General features: G+C 30.4%; 1 protein-coding gene across 1 annotated transcript in view; it reads left to right on the top strand.

Annotated features, from left to right (window-relative positions):
• Nucleotides 1-214: 214 nt before the first annotated feature.
• LOC145330806 (uncharacterized) overlaps nt 215-16006 on the top strand; it is a 163653-nt gene continuing 147861 nt past the window's right edge. Inside the window, exon 1 of the mRNA XM_080175472.1 lies at nt 215-389. The gene's annotated coding sequence lies outside the window, so the exon portion shown is untranslated. The remainder of the gene's footprint in view (nt 390-16006) is intronic.

Genomic DNA, 16006 nt, shown 5'->3' with positions numbered 1-16006 from the left:
ACAAGTTACACAAAGTTTTTAGCTATGACCAAATTTTTTTAGTTAAGTAAAATAATTGCCACACACGCATATGATAAGTTTTAGAGTTGCTGCGCTCGAAATATATGTCAATCCAAGATTTTATTTCGCTTTTGTGTTGTCATCCTTGTTTTCTTCATAATTTAGAATCATTACACAAATATTTAATGATTTTTTTGATGATATTTTCAGACAAAAATAATAATATGTCGAAGAAAGAAAAGTAAAAAACAAGAATTAACATGTGAAAAAAGTGATTTGTGTTATTCAAGAAAAATGGTGAAAAATGAAAGGATTTTTATCAGTGTTAAAATTCAGTAATAACATAGAAAATAAGTGATTTGGTGATCGTATTCATAACAGAATTGAGGGTAAGTATATTTTTTTTCGCTAGCTACAATAACTATTAAGTTTTTCTTTTCTGTGAAGCTTTTTATTGGTACCCGAATGGTCCTTATCTATGTTGCTGTGTGCAACATTTATAAAACCTGAAATTTTATTTCTTCACGGTTAAGAACATGTTTTTATGTAACAGAAAATGATAGAAGTCTGATTATTGTACAAAATCAAAGGCTTTGCTTAGGTCAAACTGTCATAAATAGAGCCATAATGAGCAGGGAGGGGAGAGGACATTGGGCTGTTTATTACAAAAATCCCCAAAGTTTTACAATAACGTTTCCTTAATCTTTGACTTAACAACTTTGGGGATTTTAATTAAATTTCGATTGGTTTGGTCATTAAGTTGAGTGTCCAAACGTTTAAACGTCTTATCCCTTTAGATCCCTGTATAATAAGGTGTTCTTAAGTCTTTTCCAAGTAGCAAAGCTACTTCAATACCAGGGCATAGATAGGTATCTTATTTATTTTTATTTATGTAATTTTTTTCATTATATCAGGCACATTTAAGCAACATAGACTGTCTTGCTAATTCTGAAGTGCTATTAGCTGCTAATAATTTTTACTCTTTTTATATATATATATCAATTAATATCGTTCGATTCGGTAAAGAAACGATGAACTTTTTTAACCAAAGCATACATAAAGAGCTTATTATCGATTATTGACTTTTTTTTGACTTCTTTTAACATGAATACAAAAAGAGTATATTGAAAAAAATCTTCCATTCTATTTGTTAACATAAAATGTAGTCATATTTTGGAGGATTAGCTCCCCTCCCCAGATTTCCAGGGCAAAATTAGCTTATATTAAATTGAAGGTTCATCCACCAAATAAGCTTGCAAATCAACATATTTAAATTGGAAATAGAAATGCATTTTAAGAATATACCTTTTAATGCAGGAATCATCATTAAGTACAGAACGATGGATGGAAACACTCTAATGTAAGGCCCCCAAAACTAATATGTTAAATACGCCCTTGGTCAATACCATACATCATATGCCAACAAAAGGATAATATCTGATGATGCAATCGATATAATATTAATTGGATGTTGCATTAGGTTTTCATGTACTCTAATAATATGATGCCCAATCCACCCTCTGTTCCCCATCCCCCGGCCCCCTCCTACTGGATGACCGAAATGACCAATATTAGCAAGCTAAAATGAAGACAAATTTTCTCCTGTTAATATATCCACGTATATCCTATATCCATTGCTGATACGGACATATATACCGTATCAAAGGATTACTTTTCTCAAACATTGGGGAATTAGGCAGTGAGGGGTAGGACAATGATGGTTTGATTTATTTCTTTCCAATATACATAAGCATAATTTTACAAATAAGAATTGTAACGATTAATTGTTTATTGTCTTATCTCTGTATTCTTGGTAATAGTTTTAATAACAAAATACAAATTATTATATATGGGAATACAAAGATAGGATAATAGACGATAAATTAATAAACCCCGAACCACTTCATTATGCAATCTACATTTTTCTGGATATTTTGTCTATGGTAGTCCATAAGTGTACAGCTTTACAGTACATTGTTTCTATTTGTTAAAGCAACACGTATGATAAAAGAAAAAGATTCTTTTTAAAGTAAAATTCTTATATTTCAATCAAAATCTATATTTTTTTATTTTTTACCGATCCACTTCATTATGCAAATCAAAAGAAAATCAATGAGAAAACGTTTGTTTTGCCCTTTTCTCCACTTTAAAAAAATAATTCTGATAAAATAACAATTTTTTAAGGGATTTATGCATTAATTATAATGAAAAACAGTTTCAGGTAGATTTTAATGATTTTTCTAAATAAGAAATAATTGAAAAAAAGAAATTCTATCCTTATCACTTTAGAGGACAGCTGCTGACCCCCAGTCTTATGGATATAGCTAAATACATGTTAAAGATAAAAATTACCCTGAAAAGTATACAAAAAAGTTTTTTGATGTGTTAAAAAAATCCATTTTAAAATCTTGATTTTGAGGATGATGGCCTTTAAGATGCTCTTACTGGTGGTGAAGGTGAGCTAAATGTTATCTAAGTACATGACCATTACAACAACTTGTCTATTAACCTATGTACCATTTTTTGTAGTCATGGCAGCCTCCAGTGGAGCCTCTCGACATGAAATATAACCATTATCTAAAAACTAAATTATTTACCTTATGAATTTTAGTAATTAAAATTGCAATTTTTTTCTTTTTTAATATTGCTTGGCTGGAGGCTGCTATGACTCCAAAATTTTGTTCATAGTTCAATATATAAGTTTTCTTCAAGGGCATGCACTTTGATAACATTTAGCTCACCATCAACACCAGTAAGAGCATCTTAAAGGCCATCATCCTCAAAATCAAGATTTTAAAATGGATTATTTTTAACACATCAAAAAACATTTTTGTATACTTTTCAGGCAAATTTTTATTTTTTACATGTATTTAGCTTCATCCATAAGACTGTGGGTCGGCAGCTGTCCTCTAAAGTGATAGGGATAGAATTTCTTTTTTTCAATTATTTCTTATTTAAAAAATCAATAAAATCTACCTTAAACTGTTTTTCATTATAATTAATGCATAAATCCCTTAAAAAATTGTTATTTTATCAGAATTATTTTTTTAAAGTGGAGAAAAGGGCAAAACAAACGTTTTCTCATTGATTTTCTTTTGATTTGCATAATGAAGTGGATCGGTAAAAAATACAAAAATATAGATTTTGATTGAAATATAAGCATTTTACTTTAAAAAGAATCTTTTTCTTTTATCATACGTGTTGCTTTAACAAATAGAAACAATGTACTGTAAAGCTGTACACTTATGGACTACCGTAGACAAAATATCCAGGAAAATGTAGATTGCATAATGAAGTGGTTCGGGGTTTATTTCAAATCTTAAATTGCAAAACTCAGTCTTTGAACAAAATGGGGGTCGGGGGTTAAAGATTTTATTATTATTAGAAAATCTAATCAAAGTATATAGTTTTGTCCTTATTAAACATATAAAAAAATTGAAAAAAAACTTTGTACAGAAAATAAAAAATATCCATCCCATTTCTGAAACATTATAGTTTATTCTAAACTGTTTAATGTATATAAAAGAAAATAGAAATACCATATTTGCATAAAAATCTCTTCAAACTTCTTAGACCTTTTTGTCAGGAAAGAAGGGAAAAATTGCTTTCAAATCAACACATTACTTAATTCTTGCCTATACATAATACATATAGGCAACAAAATTTTTTAAAAGCAGTATAATAGGTTTGAAATTGAAATTTGAAATCTCCCATTGTCCTTTCCTTGCATCCATTAGATTTTGCATGGGACAAAACAGAGTCATTTTAATGGAATTCATATTACTGTATGATTTGTTGTTGAAATGGTTATAGTATAATTATACAGCATACGTGGTTATATAATTAACAGGGGAAAATTTGCTGTCAATTTAGTTTGCTAATATGGACCTCATTTATTCTTTCAGTAGGTGGGAAAGGGAAACACCAAAGCTGCGAGCATCACTTTATCAGAGTACATGAAAATCCGGTGCAACATCCATGTAATAATATGTATATTGTTGTTGAATGTAAATAAATAGCACACATATTTAAAAAAATAATTTAGATATTCTTTCAAGTAATTTTCGAATACCAAGATTAGAAAACATACATTCGTGAAAGTTTATTCCCGTTATCCAGAGGGGGGGGGGGGGTTCTTACATTTTGGATTTTATAACTTTGCTTAGGTTTTAATGCCCAAATAAATAGGTTTGATTTGTGTTTTTCATTATCAACAGTAAAAAAGTATGGTAAATTTTTTGGTTACAGTCCCTTTGTGGCAACGCTCCTTAAAGGGCGATTCTTCGTAATTTTACAGTAGATTTTCTCCTATTTCTAGTCCCTGTGGGGGGCTCTAACCCTGCGGGGCAATCACCTAACCCAATATAACCTAATCTAACCTAAAATAAACTATAAAAAGCCATTTTAAAAATACGACGAATCGCCCCTTAAGGAGCGTTGCCACGAAAGGGACTATACCCGATTTGTTTATGAAGATTTTATGGCCCTTACAAGTCAGCATGACACTTGTTTTGTTCAATTACTTACTTTATTTTAATTATAATGTTATTTAAATCAAAGGATTATTGGCTAAATAAATCTGTTTGACTTTTAACCAAGTGGATTATCCTCCAATTACGGGATACAGGGATAGCTCAATGGAAAAATAATATATTGTACAAATATGATTTATCATTACTTGGATTTTGCACCAGATTTTCATGTACCACCTCTCACCTCCTACTGGATAAACGAACTTACCAATAAATGACAGGGGAAATAGTAAACCTAATTTGACTATAATTTTTCCCTTGTCATAAAATCAACGTATATCCTACATCCACTTTGTACAAACTATTTGCTGGAGGCTTATATAAGTGACATAGCCAAGGGTATTGATTTTTTTTGTACTTCAACAAAATTGGACACTGCGACCGACGAACTTGTTAAGTAGCTTTGCATCAAACAATTTTGATTTGTTTTCAATATCAGTAGACTTTATATTTTGATTTTGATTTTAGTTTTCTATAAAACTATTTGTTAATCCTGTTAAATTTTGTGTTGTTACTGTATCAACAAAAAAATAGTCGTTGATATTTTCCAGATTTTTAAAGTTAACAGGGGAGGAGGGAACTTTTAAACGCTACGGAGTGGGAGGGTGGCAAATGCCCAAATGTCCCGATTCTACTACTTTTAAAAAACATGCTTTTATTTTCAATAAAACATGTTTATTGTTTAACTAAAACCATACATAGCGTTATTAATTGTAACAGAATGTCAATATAAAATATCTAACGTTAACAGGGAATTCCTCAGCACATTGTGGAAGTTTTGAGAGTTGACAAGTTTGTTTGCAAAATTTTATCATTAATTCAACAATTCAAGTTTCAACTTTCAATTTTTTCTGGTAACTGGTATATTGACATACGCCCTAGAGGCCTATATGGGTACTTGAAGTCGACCCACCAAGTTTATTTAAAAAAAAGTATTTCAGGGAACTTTTTCTAGGGGAGATTTTCTTTGAGATGTAAAGCTGCCGCCCCCCCCCCCCCCCCCCGAAGCTTCACTGTAAGGGATAACCATATTGGTTTAGTAGTTGACAAGACCCTTTGCTACACACAGCTAGATACATATCCTGTTACTTTAATAAGGATAAAATTTTGACCATTTCACAACCCTCATGATTTACATTAGAACGCATTTTCAACATAAAATTTAGAAGAACTTCATCCTAATTCCTTAAAGTGACTATATTATGAAAAAATATAGAAACTTACATATAGAGTCGTAGCCACTAGTTAGATAAAAATCATGGAGGTTACTAGCAAAATTAAAGAAATATTTTTGAAAGCGAAGCTTTTCTATAATTAGGGTCGGTACGTCCGTCCGTCCGTCTGTAACGAATAACTTTTTTCGTTAATTTAGGCATGTTAGAATTGTCCTATCGTTTCAAACTTTACATGGTGATTTCTGTTGTAGTTAGGTACGATTTAGAAAGCGTAGCAACTCTATAATCGTTACTAGAATGTCCGCCCACTTTAAACATGTTGATTTTAAACTTTTTTAACAACAAAATTTGTATCAGATAAGATTATCCGATTGATCTGATTTTTTGAATACTGATTCCTAGGAAAACAAAGTACAATATTATAAGCGAAGCATCTCTATAATCAAGTCCTAAAAATGTAAGTATGTTCATAAACATTATCCTGTATCTAGCAGTTTTTCAACAAATTTACTTATAATTTTGCTTCGACTTTTGCTTATATATTTATATTTTGATTATTCAGTTCTAACACTATACAAGTGTTAATGTCCGTTTGTCCTACCGTTTCAGTGCTTCGCTTTTATGGATGTTGTCATCCTTGTTCGGATAAATAGTACATAAAATTAAAATATAAATATTCCAATCTAAGACAATTGTATTTCTTTGTGTTTGTGAATTAGTCTAGCACCAGTTTTACATAAAACTTTCTTTTCAAAATTCTCATTTCTTTATCATAGTCAAGTCTGTGAAAGTCCCAAAGATCAAATGAGGGATCTAAATAAATAAGACAATGGCCGATAAATTGATTTACATTCCCAATGATTATAAAAAAATTGCCCCTCCTATATATTTTGTAGTGGTTGAATCGTTTGGACACTCAACTTCATCAAAATTTAATAATAGTTCTCAAAGTTGTTGAGCCAACGAATAAAAATCGATATTTTAAAACTTTGTTTACTGATCAGACTAATACTCCGATTTTCCCATGTTTATTATGGTAAAAAATTTTCAGTATGGTATCACCACAGTTTCATAAGCTACACTAAATTATATAGAAATTTTAAAATAAACTTCAAAAGTGGAAAAAGAAAGTTTTGAAATTTACCTCAAAAGAAATAGAATATGTATTTTTTTGTTTTCTCTTTATTAATAACCAACAGCTTTCAAAAAATTATTGAAAAATTATGTTTTTGTGTCCTTAATCTTATAATACCAAGCATAATTATGATTTACCTTTATGACAATATAATCTTATAATTTTCTGCTATTTAAATAAAATCTAGAATTATTGAAACTCTGACTAACCTCTGAATTTGATTTAACAATTACCTAGCCAATGAGAAAACAAGAATGAAAACATCCATAAAAGCGAAGCACTGAAACGGTAGGACAAACGGACATTAACACTTGTATAGTGTCAGAACTGAATAATCAGAATATAAATGTAAAAGAGTCGAAGCAAAATTGCAATTGAAATTGTTGAAAAAATGCTTGATACAGAATAATGTTTATGAACATACTTACATTTTTAGGACTTGATTATAGATTTGCTTCGCTTATAATGTTGTACTTTGTTGTTAAAAAAGTAAAAAAATCAACATGTTTAAAATGGACGTACGGACATTCTGGTAATGATTGTAGAGTTGCTACGCTTTCTAAATCGTACCTAACTACTACAGGAATGACCATGCAAAGTTTGAAATAAATAGGACAATTCTAACATGCCTAAATTAACGAAAAAAGCTATCCGTGACGGACGGACCGACCCTAATTATAGAAAAGCTTCGCTTTTAAAAAGAAATATAAGAAATTTTGACCAACCACATTGATACTATAAAATAAATAGCTATTCAAAGATAAGCAGGGGCAGCTATTCAGTCAATTTATTCCATTTTTAGTTGCCAAAAATTTAATACTTTGATGGCGTAAAACTTGTTTTTGTGTAACTGAAGAGAAGTGGGTAAGAAGGGGGGGGGGGAAGTGGGTTGTTGGGAATTTTTCACTTAGATTTATTGGTTAGAATCACATTTCCTTTTCCCTGAAAGAAAAGAAACATTTGAAATATTAACATATTTATAAAGCAGCTTTGTCTATAAAAGCTCCAATAACATGAAATTTACTAGGGCAAAATTTAATTATATTGAAAGTTCATATTCTTCACTACTCTGACTAGCCTATGTTTGTAAATTGATATTTATTGAACTGTAAAACTTTTATCCGTATCGTTTTGCTGTAGTTATGCTTGTGTAGCATCATAAACTTGAAATATAATAGACAAAATATTTAGACTTACAAAAATGAGCAACTTCAATTTATTGATATTTTAATATATGAAGTATTATCATTGTTCAAATATTTCTTGTGTTTTTTTGTTATTTATTCATATGTCAATTCGTTTTCCTAATTTCTCAACTTGCCTTTAATGGATTTATTATCACTTTGATGTTACACAAGATTGACTTTTTCTCTAATAAAGTGATACTGACTAAAAATAACAATTCACAATTCACCCACTTTACTACATCCCCTCCCCTGAACGAACTGATCAATAAGTCAATTCTATGTTAGCAACCTAAATTGACGACAATATTTACCCTGTCATAATGTCCACATATATATAAATTTACCGTTTTCTGTTATATATGTTATATTTTAATTTTTCTGTTTACTGTCTGTCTGTAGACTACCATTTGGCTTTGTTTTTGTTTGTCTTTTCATATCTTAAGATTATCGATACCCTAGTCCATTTTACGTTATGCACATATTGAAAATATCTATTCACCTTTTGGATTTAATATTCTGCTAGCCTCAGGGATACGAGGATATGACAATGGCCAATACCATGAAATATTTTCCTTGATTATTATATGCAAAATACTGTCTTTGGTAGATCATGTCAATTTGAAAGAAGAAAGGGTTGTAGAATAATCTAGTGTCCCTTTTCTCTCTGACTGGTCCGCAATATTTAATCATATTGGATAAAATGTTGTTTTTACATTAGTTAACTTTGCACGAAATATATCTTTTTTAGGCAGTGGATACCCCCCTCCCCCTAAACTATTCACAAGGACGTTTACTGTAGTGAAGCTTTTTAAAATGATAAAAATTACATCATTTAGTCCAGTTACTCTTGGCAGAAATTATTCTTTAATATTATTATTATTAAAATAAGGTTTTTCTTCGACAAGAAAAACAAGAGAAAGGTATGGGGGGGGGGATTGGGGGGTTATTTCATTGGCGATAAAAATGAGTTTTTTACTTGCAGTTTGGTACACTTTTAATATTAATTACCATATTACATTACATTGAAAAGTACAATTCAAATATTCCAAATTTTAGAATAAAAACAATATGTTTTAAAAAATAGCCTAAAACTATCTGAGTGTTTATGTGAACCTTTTCTAAACTCTTTGGTTCATTGGTGAGCGAGATCTTAACAAACAAATAAAAAAACCTTACTACTTTATTAAGTAAAATGTAAATAAACATTTTCTTTTTAGAAAAGATATTTTTTTATATAATGTAATAAGAAGAATAAACAATATGATTGTCTTTATTATACAATTATATATCTAACATATCTATATTATGCTTATAAGAAGCGCAGCTGGCAAAATATGATATGAAATATAATTATTCATCTTTCAAGGTAATTTTTATTTAAGAAGTATAGCAATGATAAGGTAACACTAAACCAGAATATAGTAACAATAATTTTTTTCTGATACTGGATTAAATGTAATTTTGTAGTGTGATGTTAAATTATAAATAGCAGAATATGTAGAATTTCAGCTACAAGCAAATGTTTTAAACAACCAACACTTAAAGTGACGGACAGACAAACGAACAAACATACACTAGCTATAGAGTGGCTGTACTACCGACAATATTATTATTATTATTATGTAATTATACAACACTCACTTGATGCTCATTTAATTATCTACAACAATCTTGTTGGAAATTTACCTTCAATAGTTTGTGGACCACCAACATATTCTTTTTTTTTGAAACATTAACTGTTTTTGACATCTAAGGGTGAGAGAGAGTAAGTTTCCTACCAATTAAAAGAAAAATAGCTTAATCCCCAGCCACCATAATGAAATTTACCCCCAATTTTCTTCTCAAGTTTTAAAAATACCAAAAAATTTGTCAGCCCATAGTTGTTAAAAATCAGATGAATTTCTGACAATTGATATCAGAAAATGATTTTTTTACCTTTTTGAAACTAATTATGGAGTCTTTTTTCCTTCGATTGGAAATAACATTTTATGAGAACCCCACAAGTAATAATGTTTTTATAAATTAAGGGAAGGGGGTAAAAGTATAAGAATAGAGAGATTCTACAAACGTATTCATTAATATTATAGGGAATAAAGATCTTTATAAGGAAGATCTTGATTGAAAAAATACATTAAATTTTATTTATGAAAAATTAGGATATTCAATAAGTACAATTTAAAAAATATACATTGAGTTGACACAATGGCTGATCATCTGCGTGCACAGGTCTGTAGAGTACTCTGGAGTAAGAGGAATTTATAGGATGCTTGAGCTTTGTTTAAAAAAGGTTTATGACTGAAATAATCATTTTAATATATGAGACGAAAAGGTTATGATAGGCACTTTATTATGATTAATGGTAAGAAAAAAGAATATCCTGACTTTTTCAATTGTTTATCAGAATATGTTTCCCCTTTTCTTATTATGCACAAGTATTGTCTGCGGAGACATATTCTCATTATTATTATTGTCATCATAATAATAATTTCATTTAATATAAGTACTTTGCTTTAGATATGTTACCTAGCTCAACATAGAATTACTTCCATTTCAAACAAGGATGACAACATCCATAAAAGTGAAGCTTTGAAACGTTAGGACAAACGAACATTAACACTTGAAGAGTGTCAGAATCTGATAATCAGATTATAAATGTAGAAAAATTGTAAGTAAATTTGTTGAAAAACTACTTTAGTACGGGATATTGTCAAAATACATACTTACATTTTGAGGACTTGATTATAGAGATGCTTCGCTTATAACATTGTACTTTGTTGTTCTGGGAATCAGTATTCCAAAATTAGACCAATTGGATAATTTTAAACAAAAATTTGTTGTTCAAAATTCGAAAATCAACATGTTTAAAAAGGACGTTAGGACATTCTGGTAACGATTATATAGTTGCTATGCCTTCTAAATTGATCCCGACTATTACAAAAATCGCCATGCAAAGTTTGAAATCGATAGGACAATTTTAACATGCCTAAATTAATGAAAAGAGCTAACCGTTACGTACTGGCGGACAGACGGACCGAACCTAAATATAGAAGAGATTCGCTATTAGATTGATTTAGTTGAACTTTTAAAAGTTATATGTAATTAGACAAACTCACAGAATAGTTGGCTAATTTTTTGATATCCAGTAAGTAATAAATGTATAAGATGTATAACCTAGACAACTACCTGGTCCAAGTGGTGGCGAGTTACATAAAGATTGTGGCCCCTCTATCTTTTACTTTAATCTGTGAGTTATAGGGAAGATCGAAATTTAGAATTTTTAAAAAATAAGCAGTTACAAATATTTTGAAAGAAAAATCCACAAACATTTGCAACAAGGAAAACATTATTGACATTATATCAAAAAATAAAATTTTCCATGGCAATTTTGCATTGGATTTTTGTTTGAAACATTGGCAATTAGGTTCATATTCAGCGCAGCAATAGTAAATTTTCTGTTTAAAGAAAGCAAAATTTTGAAACGTTAAGATTTAATCAAACTATGTTCTAGCCATTGAATGTATGAGATCTTAGTTTTTTTTCTTCTCAATATTTACCGTCAATTTAGAAAGAAAATATTATTGTTAATTGTTTTGGTAATGTCAAAGAAACACAAATCACTACATCAGTTTTTATATATTTATATAACAACAGGGATCTTAAGGGATAAGACAATGAACTATAAATTGATGTACATCTACTGTGATAAAATACAAAATTACCTCTTCTGTAGTTAAAATTATTGGTTGAAAAGTTTGGATTTCATATAAGTACCCAAAGTTTTTTCAGCCAACAAATGAGATAGCCTGTTTTAAATGTTTGGGTACCAGTGTTATTTACCGTCCATCGCCGCCCCTCCTGTATACTTATAAACAAAATGAAAAAACATCGAAAAAGATTGTTTTTATTTTTTATGAAAAAACTAAAAATAATAATGTAAATATTAAACGGAACTGTGCATAGCCATTACCTAACTAACAAATATTACAATCATATCCGGAATTTTATTACTCTGCGCTAGTTTCTAGGAATATTTATTTCTACAATACACACTACTCAAATTATATTTTCTACTAAAGATATACTGTATTTTAATGTTTTAATATGACCTTAGAAATAATTATATGTTAACTTGTTTCAATCTGGGATAGGATTAAATGTTCAGAGATTTGAATCTACTTTAATTTTGTCATATTTGTGTTTAACTAATGTTCACTAAATCATTAGATGTCGAATTGATATCATTGAGTTAATAACCATTTTGAACGATTTGTGTCGACTAATTTAATAACAGATATCACTAATGACATATTATGCATCTAGACAAAGTGTCTCAAAATCAGCCATGTAGCGTCATAACAATGAGGGAGATGAGAGCAGAAGTGGGAAAGGAAACCCCTAAAAAATAGAGATGGATAATCCCTCATTTTTATGACGTCACATGGCTTATTTTTTAGACACTTCGTACAGTTACCATATTATCGAGATGTAGTAAGTATCTAAATGACATCATTGATATTATTTCTGTCGACTTTATAGAATTAAATTATGAGAAATCCTTTTTAAGTGGCGCTACATAAAACCAACATTCAATGGTCGTGCAATCAAACACGATATTGGTTTCCATTTCAAGAAATTAAGTAATACATTTCTGTTTATCTCAAATTCTGTATATTACAATCTAATTTCTAAATGTACTTCTTTAAAATTTTTCTTGAAAACAAACATTACAGGATTAAAATAACAATTACCAATACATTTCCCTTGTTTCTACTACCTTTTTCTTCAAATGCATTTTATATGTTTTACTCTGAAATAAAAGTTTTTCTGTGAAAGTACATTTTAACATTTTCACTTCGAGTTGACATTTTACTTCTTTTCAATATGGTTTGATAAAAAGTTTTATACATGATTTAGCATACAAATGTAGCACATCTACTATTAACGGCCGCTAGACCGTCCGTCACCAAAAGATGATTAAGAATACGTTCCTAAACCATAATTATATGAAAACTTCAGAGGTCTAAAGGGTTAAGACAATGGCCGGTAAATTGATGCACATTCCCAATGAGGATATATAAAATTACGACTTTTATAGATTACAAATAGGGGTTGAAACGTTGGACACTCTACTTAATGAACCAACCAATCAAACTAAAACAAAAGTTCCCAAAGTTATTAAGCCAACGTTTAAAAAACATTGGGAACTAGTGTAATACACAGCCCAATATCCCGCCCCTCCCTGGAAAACTTGAATTAGCAAGACAGTTCAAATAGAAAAAAATACAACAAAAAGCAGCAGTTATAACTTTTTTACAGTTTCTTTGTAGGTAATAAAGTAATTTGTACAAACATAGTTTACATTTTATCTGTACCCCCCCCCCCCCCCAATAAAAAAGAAGGTCATATAAGAGGTGGATTACTAGTAATAAAATGCCGTTTCTCGCGGTCATACGCGGTCATATGTCATTTTAGAAGGATGAAGCAAATTTCAGATCTCAGTTTTCGATATTTGATTTACTATTTTTCTCTTTAAGATAAAAGCGATGCTTGCAAGATTATTCAATTCGCTGTTATATAAAGATAAATTTTTCTCAAATCGGGAAATCTGAGATCGGAAATTTACGCCACCCTTCCAATATGACCTATGACCGCGTATGACCGGGAGAAACGGAATTTTATTACTAGTCATCTAAGAGGAGAGGGGTGTGTGCATAATCAGGGAGTAAGGGAGGGGACAATGGATTGAATATTCAATTTTTAAGGAGTCTCAGACTTTGGGGACTGGCTTAAAGGGAATGTGCACGAATACAGCAGATTCTTACTGATTTTGGGGACTTGCGCATCAATGCCCCGCTAACTAGCTGAGCTAGTTTTGAATATGCAGACAGAAAAGTTCGTTATTTATCGCTGGTTTTAACAAATATTTTTTCCCAAGAAAATGTCATTTCATGTATAGAAACCCTACTGTGATATTTATGTATTAAATAATCTAAGAACCGCTTGAATTTAGGGGTCAGTTATAAATATATCAGAAGGGTTGAGGTAGTTCTAAACAAGATTTTTCTAGTGATTAATTACAGAATGTTTACTACATTGTGATGTGTTGATAATTTAATTTTCAAGTAAATGATTTTTTTCTTAGAACTAATTTTGTTCTAAATTAGGTTACCATGATCCCTTTACAATTTTGGTAAAATTTTCCTGATAAATCTGGTTTTCATTGCTTTTCAGCGAACCCTCTTAAATTGAATTAATTGCCCATTGTCCCCTCCCTTACTCCCTGGTGCATAATACAAGAATATAAAGATTAAATGCATTGTTAAACAGGCGTGTCAAGTCAATTTTAATTTTCAAAAAAAATGTTATATGATTGAAAAACTGAAAGTATAATTTTAATTTTCTTTCTCTGAAAGCGTCTAGGGAGCAGAAAAATGCACCTAATTTTTATCTAGGGGAGAGGGTAGTTTTTTCAAACCCTAACCTACCTCACATCCCTTATTTTCAATTTATTTTAAAACAAGGGAGGGGAGCAAAGACGTCCAAGGGGGGGGGGGTGGTAAAGTGGTGATTACCCCCCCAAAAGAATTTGGGCACCAAATTTTTTTCCATTTTACCACCCCCCCATTTCAAATTTACCCCTACCCAACCATTTATGAGGGGGTATTTATCCCCCCCAAAAATTTTGAGGAGGAAATACCCTCCCCCCAAATAAATAATCCATAACAAAGAATTTTTAAAACTATCTAGGTTAAATAGGTTTCTATCCTATTATAATTAATGATATAAGTATTTGATAGTTAGAGGTGTGGAAAATGTATTGAAACTGATAAAAATAGTTGTCAAAAGCGCTCCCTCTAGAATTATGAATAGGTAAAAGTGTTCTTGTGTTCCTCATTTCAAGGAAAGGGGACATATATTACCTATTCCCCGATTATAATAAACAAAACTACCACTTTTGCAGATAAGATTCATTGGTTGACACGTTCGGACACTGCTAGCAAAAGATTTTAAGCCAACAAATGCGAGAATTTTTTAAAAAGTTTACATTCTTATGTCCAATTCCCACTGAGCCTCTAGCTACGTGTTGTCTTTGAAAGCTTGGACAAAGAGATTTTGGGAATAGTCCCTTTCGTAACATCACCCCATAAGAGGCGATTCGTCGTATTTTTAAAATGGCTTTTTATAGGTTCTTTTAGGTTAGGTTAGGTTATATTGGGTTAGGTGATTGTCCCACAGGGGTAGGTAATTGGGCCCGCAGGGGCTAGAAATAGGAGAAAAGCTACTGTGATGTTGGTTTGATTTTAAAAAATCAATTGAATGTAGCAAAAAAATACTTAGGTATACAAATTTCTATGTTTTTAATTTGTTTTCTTCTTTATTATAAATCTACTCAGAGAGAGAATGAGAGAGAGAGAGAGAGAGAGAGAGAGAGAGTGTGTTACTTCAAAGCCCTAGGTGCATAGAAGAAGAAGGCGCTTTTCAATTATTTTGAACATAGATGTTATAGTCGAAAAATAGTGTTTTGTCGTACTTTAAATTATACTTGCCTTAAAAGTCTCCTAAACATGTTCTCTCTTTGTTGGCTTAGAAAAAATCTAGAATTTTTTAAAACCCCGAAAGTTTTTTGTTTAACTTTTAAGACAATGTTCCATTTGAGCTATTTTTTGGATAAATAAGGATTATCCTCATTTTGAAATATCAATTATCAACCCATCCCATTGTAAAGTATAAATCCTGCTGATATTTCGACTTATGCTATTTGCAGAGGATTATTTTGACATACAAATTTATTTTACAACACTTTGCACATTTTTGCCTTTCTCAAACTGTTTCAAGTAGCACAGCCACTCAGTCTGTATGTAGGAATTATTTATTAGCAAAATATAAGAAATAACAATTCACTGTAATACAGTAATAAGCTGAAATGTTTATGTAATGGTGGTAATGTTAAAACAGGTTTGCTTACTTACTTAAACT

The sequence above is a fragment of the Acartia tonsa genome, chromosome 10 (genome assembly GCF_053477335.1).
Source record: "Acartia tonsa isolate MP-2025a chromosome 10, ASM5347733v1, whole genome shotgun sequence".
NCBI lineage: Eukaryota > Metazoa > Arthropoda > Copepoda > Calanoida > Acartiidae > Acartia > Acartia tonsa.
Note: the sequence above shows the minus strand (reverse complement) of the source record. Positions and strands in the feature narration are given on the sequence as shown.